The 8,984-nt window shown below is 44.7% G+C and overlaps 1 pseudogene; it reads right to left on the bottom strand.

Moving 5' to 3' along the window:
* Positions 1-6,145: 6,145 nt before the first annotated feature.
* LOC104653531 lies at positions 6,146-8,712 on the bottom strand (annotated as a pseudogene).
* Between the last annotated feature and the right edge of the window lie 272 nt (positions 8,713-8,984).

The raw sequence follows: 8,984 nt of genomic DNA, 5'->3' as shown, positions 1-8,984 counted from the left end.
AACAATAAACATATGAAAAAAATGTTCAACATCAATAATCACTAGAGAAACAAACAAAAAAAACACAATAAGATACCATCTCACACCAGTCAGAATGGCTATTATTAAGAAGTCAAAAACAACAGATGCTGGCAAAGTTGTGGAGAAAAGGGAACACATATACTGCTGATGGGAATGTGAACAAGTTCAATCACCGTGGAAAGCAGTTTGGAAATTTCTCAAAGAACATAAAACAGAATTACCATTTGTCCCAGCAATCCCATTACTGGATATACACCCAAGGGAATGTAAATCATTCTATCAAAAGGCATGCACATGTATGTTTATCAAAGCAATATTCACAATAGCAAAGACACAAAATCAACCTAGACGCCCATCAGCAGTGAACTGGTGAGGAAATGTGGTATATATATACCATGGAATACTACACAGCTATAAAAAAAGAATGAAGTCATGTCCTTTACAGCAACGTGGATAGAGCATGATGCCATTATCCTGACTGAAGCAATGCAGAAACAGAAAATCCAAATATCATATGTTCTCACTTATAAGTGGGAGCTAACCATTGAGTACATATGGACACAAAAAAGTAAACAATAGACACCAGGGCCTCCTTAAAGGCAGAGGGTGGGAGGACGGTGAGAACTGAAAAACTACCTATTGAGTACTATACTTCTTACCTGGATGATGAAATAATCTGTACACAAACCCTAATGACATGCAATTTATCCATATAACAAACCTGCATATGTACCCCCTTAGCCTAAAATAAAAATTGATAGGAAACAAATTTAAATAATAATAATTAAACTAAATTAAAATATTATGAAATCAGATTTTCTCTTAAAAAAATATATGTATTCCAGTTGGTCGCAGTGGCTCAGCCTGTAATCCCAGCAGTTTGGGAGGCTGAGGCAGGTGGATCATGAGGTCAGGAGATCAAGACCATCCTGGCTAGCACAGTGAAACCCCATCTCTACTAAAAATACAAAAAATTAGCAGGGTATGGTGGCAGGCACCTGTAGTCCCAGCTACTCAGGAGGCTGAGGCAGGACAATGGTGTGAACCCAGGAGGCAGAGCTTGCAGTGAGCCAAGATCATGCCACTGCACTCCAGCCTGGGTGACAGAGTGAGATTCCGTCTCAAAACAAACAAACAGGCCGGGCGCGGTGGCTCAAGCCTGTAATCCCAGCACTTTGGGAGGCCGAGGCGGGCGGATCACAAGGTCAGGAGATCGAGACCATCCTGGCTAACACGGTGAAACCCCGTCTCTACTAAAAAATACAAAAAACTAGCCGGGCGAGGTGGCGGGCGCCTGTAGTCCCAGCTACTCGGGAGGCTGAGGCAGGAGAATGGCGTGAACCCAGGAGGCGGAGCTTGCAGTGAGCTGAGATCTGGCCAGTGCACTCCAGCTTGGGTGACAGAGCGAGACTCCGTCTCAAAAAAAAAAAACCAAACAAACAAACAAACAAACAAACAAAAAAAACAAATAAAAAAGTATGTATTCCTTAGCTACGTTCACTGAACAAGTGTAGAAACAATGACCAATGAAGTAACAATGAGCACTCCTAAAACCCAGACCATGGTCTCTAAATACCATTTCCCAATACTAAATACCTTAGAGAAATGGATGCTATCTCTACTACAGCAGAAAATATCTATGATAATCTTGATATATCTTATAATATTGAAAAAAATAAGCTATTAAGTACAATTGAAATTTGTCAGAAGGACTCAGGAGCCAAACTGAAGAAGCCTCTACTCTTTAAAGATGGCATAAGTTGAGCATCAATAAAAATAACTAATGCAGTAGACTGAAACACTTAAAAACATTTTTAAAAGTTCACTGATCAGCCAGGCACAGTGGCTCATGCTTGTAATACCAGCACTTTGGGAGGCCAAGGAGGGGAGATCACTTGAACCAGGAGCTCCAGACCAGCCTGGCCAACATGGTGAAACCCTGTCTCTACCTTAAAAATACAAAAAATTAACCGGGTGTGGTGGTGTGCGCCTGTAGTCCCAGCTACTCGGGAGGTTGAGGTGGGAGAATTGCTTGAACCCGGGAGGTGGAGGTTGCAGTGAGCCAAGATCACACCACTGCACTTCAATCTGGGCAACAGCGCAAGACTCTATCTCAAAAAAAAAAAAAAAAAAGTTCATTGATCACTCATGGAAGATGATACAGAATGAACTAATCACACTGAAAGCTGATGAATAAAGGAAAAGAATATTTTGTCTTCCTATATGAAAGGTACTGCTGGATAACCAAAAGTTGTAAGGGGAAGTTTATCTTTATAGAAGAATTTCAACCAATAAATAAAACACTGATTTAAAAATAGAATATTAACATTTTGTAACCACTAATGATATAACGGATCTATTCTAAACAATGACCATCAACAGTTGTTCACAACACAAAAAGGAAAGACAATCTGACTTTCTGTGCTTCCTGATGAAAGTACCCAACACTTTCCATAAACTATTCCCATAAAAAAGCAAACCTGAACAAAACCAAGTTAAGCCTTCAGTTCAAACTACCAATTTACAGGAAATTAGGGGGTCAAAAAAAAACTACAGGGCAAACGTTTCTTCAACAAATATATTTGAGATGAGGTGAATAAGAATGAGAATGTTTTAAAAAATGTAAGACATATATCAACATTTGCCATTTATGGACTTTGTGTGGATTCTGATTTAAATTGATAGTGAAATAAAAGAAAAAATTTTGTGACAAGTTATAATATTTTCATAAATATTTTAAGAGTATTGTTTCAGAGACACATGCACAACTAAATACACATAAAATAGTATGGTGTTTAGAATTCACTTCCAAATAATCTAGTTTGGGATGTGGTGGAGTGGGTGGAAATATAAATGAAAAAAGATTCGCCATGCTAATTGTTGAAGCTAGGGATTCTCTCTATTTTTATATATATTATAAATTCTTCATATTAAAATTTTTTTAAAAAAGTTTAAATACCTGTCCTATTTCTGTTTGAACTGAGGGGATAGAGATGTCATTTACTAACTTTGTAATATTTTGAGAAGGACCAACTTGCGGGTGGGGAAGACATCTAGAAAAAGGAAGATTAGTAATTTAACTTTCAGTTCTGAACATAATTTGATGTATCTGAGAGACATCCAAGTGAAGATACTAGTAGTCAGATATATACAGTCTGAGCCTCAGCAGAGAGACCTCGACTAGAGATATAAATTTAGGATTTGTCAACATGTGGAGGGGAATTGATGCATTACATAGAGAACGAATATGCTACAGAATAAAAACAATTAAAAATACCAGCCAGGCGCAGTGGCTCACACCTGTAATCTCAGCACTTTGGGAGGCCTGGGTGGGTGGATCATCTGAGGTCAGAAGTTCGAGACCAGCCTGGCCAACATGGTGAAACCCCGTCTCCACTAAAAATACAAAAATTAGATGGGCATAGTGGCAGGCGCCTGTAATCCCAGCTACTCCAGGGGCTGAGGCAGGAGAATTGCTTGAAACCAGGAGGCAGAGATTGTAGTTAGCCACTGCACTCCAGACTGGGGGACAGAGTGAGACTCCATCTCAAAAAACAAATAAACAACCCAAATGCAGTGTTCTAAGGTCTTTTTTTTTTTATGGAGTCTCATCCTGTCGCCCAGGGTGGAGTGCAGTGGTGCAATCTCAGCTCACTGCAACCTTCGCCTCCCAGGTTCAAGTGATTCTCTCTGGTCTCAGCCTTCCGAATAGATGAGATTACAGGTGTGCACCACCACGCCCAGCTAATTTTTGTATATTTTTAGTAGAGACGAGTTTCACCATGTTGACCAGGCTGGTCTTGAACTCCTGATCTCAAGTGATCCACATGTCTCGGCCTTCCAAAGTGCTGGGATTACAGGCGTTAGCTACTGCACCCAGCCTAAATTCTTTAAATGTATTTACTTAATCCTCACAATAAACTCATGAAATAGGAACTATTATTATTCTCTTTTATATTTTAGGAGGCTGAGGCAAACAGAGTTTAAGCCTTGCCTGTAGTGAGTTCAAGCCCTGTAACCAGAATTTGGATCCATGAAGTCTAGCTGTGTAAAACAGAACAGCCCAGGACTGTTACCTAAAAAGCTCTAATATCTAGAGGTAGAGATAGCTAATGGTAGAAAAGGAGAAGAGAGAAAAGGGCTCTGAAGAAGCAGCAGCCAAAGAGGTAAGAGAGAAACAGTTTAAACAAGTGTCAGCATAAGTCAAAAGAAGAGCACATTCAAGAAAGAGGGAGTAACCAATGGTGTTGAATGATGTGAGGTCAAGGAAAATTCATATTAAGTTAATTCTTTTATTGGTAGAAGACTCGGCTCATGACTCCTAGTTGTTTTTTGTTGTTGTTGTTGTTGTTGTTTTCCTTCAGGATACTTTACTAGAATAACTTAAGGTATGATTCTAACTTGATAAATAGAAAAGAAATGCTTTTGTAATAGCTTCTACTATAAACATATCTTGCCTTAAAAATACATGAAATACACAAATCCAGATACTCAAAATATAATTTAGAGAGAATTTTCCTGTGGCTAACAATAGAATTCCTTACTGAAATGATTCATCCTAGCATTCTCTTATATGGGGATTTCTCTTAATACATTTAAAATACAATTTAATTTTCAAATCTGTAGGACATAAAATTTTAAACACACATTTGCTGCACACCTGTATGATTTTTACTTGTTGTAGTATTTGCTAAGATTAGGAAGAATTTAAATTTTCAGGAAGAATGAAGCTTAAGAGCTATTAAAGGAAAATGATTAGCTTTTCCTACCATTCAAAGATTATCTTCTTTAAATTTTCAAATCTTAGTTTCAGTTTCAGTGAATAAAGTGTTAGCAGTTATGTTTTTGGGTTCTCACGGGGAAATCTTTACATTCTCAAGAAATTTATTTGTGATAAGGATAATAGTAAAGAACTTCATTTTCATCTGCATATATGCAGTTCTTAAGAAATCTTCAAGCACCAAGTGCATCACACGTGGTGAAAAATGGATTAGAGATATTCCTCTCAAAGAATATATTTGTAATTATCAATGTAATATTAACTTATGTTTTAACTTTCATAAAAAATACATATATACCATATAAAGTGTTTTTTTGGCTTGAATTTTTACAACCTTTATGACAATATTAGAAATGGGAGACACTTACTTTCCTATCTATGTTTGTTTGATTTAAAATGTTGGCTTAAAGATTAAGATGCAATTATTAGCACCTGTCTTTAATCTGAAATAATAGAGGAAAATGGTGGGATGCTCGACATGAACTGCATGATCTGAGGAAACCTATGAAAAAGCAATGTACTACTTTTCTTCCCTAGTAACTACAGTAAAATGGAAATAATAGCTATGTTGGAGTTGCCAACTATAGGACTAGATCAGGGTCATCGCCTGGCACAGTGACTGTTATATACTAGGTTCAGAAGATCACTGTAGAACAGACAAATGAACATATAAATGAATAACAAATGACGCTTGTGTTTGCACCAGTAATGAGAAGAAGGAGGAAGTGTGTTAAATAATAATAGCCAATTTGTACTGCATGGCTATCATGTGTTCAGCACAGCAGATAATTATAAAAGCCGAAATTTACTAATGCTTACCATGTGCTCTGCTACCTACCAAACCATCACTAATTGAAGCCTCAATAGGTAGCATTATTATCATTATCCCTCATCATTTCATCTTACAAATGAGTACTCTGAAGCAAAAGAGGTCAAGCAACTTTCCCCAAATCACAAAGCTGGTAAATGATAGTTTTGGGCTTTGAACAGCTTATATTCAAAGCCTGCTCTTTTAACTACCAGGCCACAGTATACATTTCATATGGTTAAAAACTATATGTTGTATTTGCTGAAATCCTTACAGTTCCACCGCAAATCCTACCAACAGCCTTATTTGCCACTTTAGGAAGATATTTGTCTTCCAGAATCACTGACTTTCAGAGCTAGGTAGCAGCCTAGAGATCAGTATAAAGTAGTGGCCAAGTACATGGGCTTTGGCCTCAGGCAAGATGCACATCTGGCCTTACCCCTGTACCAAAAATTTTTTTTTGTTTTTGTCATTGTTGTTTTAAGCCCACTACGTTATGTTATAATTGGTGATGCACCATTAGATAACTAATACAATTACCCATAAATCGGCTGGCTTTCAGGAGAACACGTCTTGAAGCACAGTTGAACTTGAATCCCTTCTGGGTCCTCCTGCTGGGTCATGCTGGGGAGCCGCTCCCGCTGCCTCAAGGCCTATGTGCCCTCCAGGTTTGGCTGGTGGCAGTGGCTGCGTAGGACCATGACCCGCCGGTCCCAGGTGACGGTGCGGCTGTGGCAGCCCAGCCAAGCCTGATCCTGGTACATCCAGTACACCTTCTTCCTGGCTGCCTTCTCCTTCCTGTAGAGGAAGGACTTGGGCACCAGGAACCTGCCCCCCAGGGAAGTCCTCAGAATTCCAGGGACCAGAAGGGTTCTGGGCAGTCCCACTGTGCCAGGATGGAGAAGTGCTCCCGCTACCGCAGGGCCTCCAGGCCACCCAGGTCCAGTGGGTGGCAGTGCCTGTGCATGACCATGACCCGCTGGCCCTGGGTGATGGCGCGGCTGCGGCAGCCCATGCGGGCCTGGTCCCCGCAGGTCCAATACATCTGCCTGTAGAAGGACTGGTACACCAGGAAGCCCGCCCCCCAGCGGGGACCGCAGGAACTCAGGGCTTCCGGGGTCTGCATCCATGTCCTGGTCCTCATCCAGGGATCCTTCCAGGGTTTGGGGATGGGTTGGCAGCTCCTGGTCTTCGACCTTCGCTCACTTTCCAGGCTGGGGCCTGGTGAGAGTCAGGGGGCCGGGGCCTCTGTGGTAGAGAAGACTGTTCACGCCTAGGAGGAGAGTGTCCACTTGCTTCCCAGGGCCGTCCTGCACAGCCTGCAGTCTCCATGGCCTTCTCCTGCTGCTGCCGGGCCTCCAGGCCCTCCACGTCAGGCGGGTAGCAGTAGCCACGCATCACGGTCACCCGCTGTCCTTGAGTGATGGCCTGGCTCAGGCAGCTGTGCAGCACATGGTCCCGGCAGGTCCAATACACCTTCACCCCCACGGCCTTCTCCTGCTTGTAGGGCAATGACTTGTGCACCAGGAAGCTGCCCCCATAGCACCTCCTCAGGAACTCGAGGGGCCGGGCCTGTCCCAGCCCCAGGATCGAGCACTTCTTGGGCGTCAGGCTCAGCAGCGACAGGGCTTGGGGTCCGTGGCCCTCCTCTGGGCCGGCTTGCCCAACACCAGCCCAGGGGTGGGCTCTGGCTCTGGCTCCTTGGGGCAGTGCCACAGGCCCACCCCCTCCAGCAGCTCCTGCACTCAGCCTCCAGGGCCCTCAGAACCCCAGGAATCTCCCAAGCCCTCTGGCAGGGCCAGGCTGGGCAGCTTCTCCCACTGGCGCCAGGCCTTCAGGCCTTGCTCATGGGGTGCGTGGCAGTGGCCCCGCAACACTGTGGCCCGCAGACCTCAGGTGATGGCCCGGCCCCGGCAGCCCAGCTCAGGGTGCTGGTGGCACTTCCAGTACACCTTGTCCCCCACAGCCTTCTCCTGCTTGTACAGGAAGGACTCCAGCACCTGGAGGCGACCCCCAAATGGTGTCTCAGGAACTCCAGGGAACGCGGGTGCTGTGTCCAGCTTGCTGCTCTTCTGTTTAGGCATCTGGGGGGCTGGCTGGACCACCCCTCCCTGCTCCTCAGCTGGCAGGATCTGCAAGGTGCTGGCGAAGGTGGCGGGTCCAGTCATCTCCAGCGACAGGACGCAGTGCACTTCCTGGGGCTTGAAGCCCACCCCATCCTCATCTTGGTTGGATGCTGTGAGCAGGCCCAGTTTGGAGACCTTCCCGGGCTTCCTGAGGCTGCCAGGACGATGTCAGTGCCTGGCTCAGGGGATGGCTCCTGGTCGGCCTTCCCACTCTCACCCTCCTGTACGCTGGGCTTGGTCAGGGCATCCCGGGACCCAGGGCCTGTCCCTCAGGCCACGCTCAGCCCCTGGCAAGGAACCTGGAGTCCAGCGGTTCCGTTCATGTGCCCGAGCTGTTGCTGTTGCTGCCTCGGCTGGTCGTGGTGGGGCTGCGGCGATGTCTGGAGAAGCCCTAGATCACCGCGGGTTCCCTGGGTTCTAGCCTTCACAAGTGAGTGAGAGCCGCCACCATCATCCCCCACACCTGGTCACGGCGCTGGCTTTCTGGGCAGGAGACCCGGGGGACAGTCCTGTAACTTATCTGGGCTGGTTTCACCACGGCAGCAGGGCCCTCACTCTCCGGCGACAGCGCTTCGGCGGGTCAGTCAGCCTCTGCTGCTGCAGCAGCAGGCGTGGACCTCGAGGCTCAGGCCGCCGCTGCCACCCCGACCCCGGCACCTGCTCTCCGTCCCCGACCTGCCCCTTGGGAGCTAGCCCTGCCCAAAAATTTCTTAAAGATCTGTTTATTATTATTTCACTTTGGAAAATGAGGCAAGTATAGTCAGAAGCAAGCAACTATGTACTGCTTACCAGGTATTGACTACATTAGTTCAAGTTCCCACCTACTGCTACTAAATTTTGTCTCAGTTAGCAAGACAAGGCAATCTGGTCATTAAGAAGCCGGTCCCTGCTTTTAATGAGTGGGCCTCAGTGTTAATAGTTTCTTACTTTTGATGTTTTAACTTCATGGGAAATGGAGCAGTAAGAAGCTGGCCCATTTTTCTGACAACAGAAGGGGAAATTCAAGACTGTAACAATATTGAATTCTAGTCACCTTTTTTTTTTTTTTTTTTTTTTTTGACAGAGTCTTGCTCTTTCGCCCAGTCTAGACTCTCAGGCTGGAGTCTAGTGGCACAATCATGGCTCACTGCAACCTCCACCTCCCAGGTTCAAGCAGTGCTCCTGCCTCAGCCTCCTGAGTAGCTGGGATTACAGGCACCCACCACCACACCCAGCTAATTTTTGTATTTTTAGTAGAGATAGGTTTTTG

This window comes from Rhinopithecus roxellana, chromosome 1 (assembly GCF_007565055.1).
Source record: "Rhinopithecus roxellana isolate Shanxi Qingling chromosome 1, ASM756505v1, whole genome shotgun sequence".
Lineage (NCBI taxonomy): Eukaryota > Metazoa > Chordata > Mammalia > Primates > Cercopithecidae > Rhinopithecus > Rhinopithecus roxellana.
Note: the sequence above shows the minus strand (reverse complement) of the source record. Positions and strands in the feature narration are given on the sequence as shown.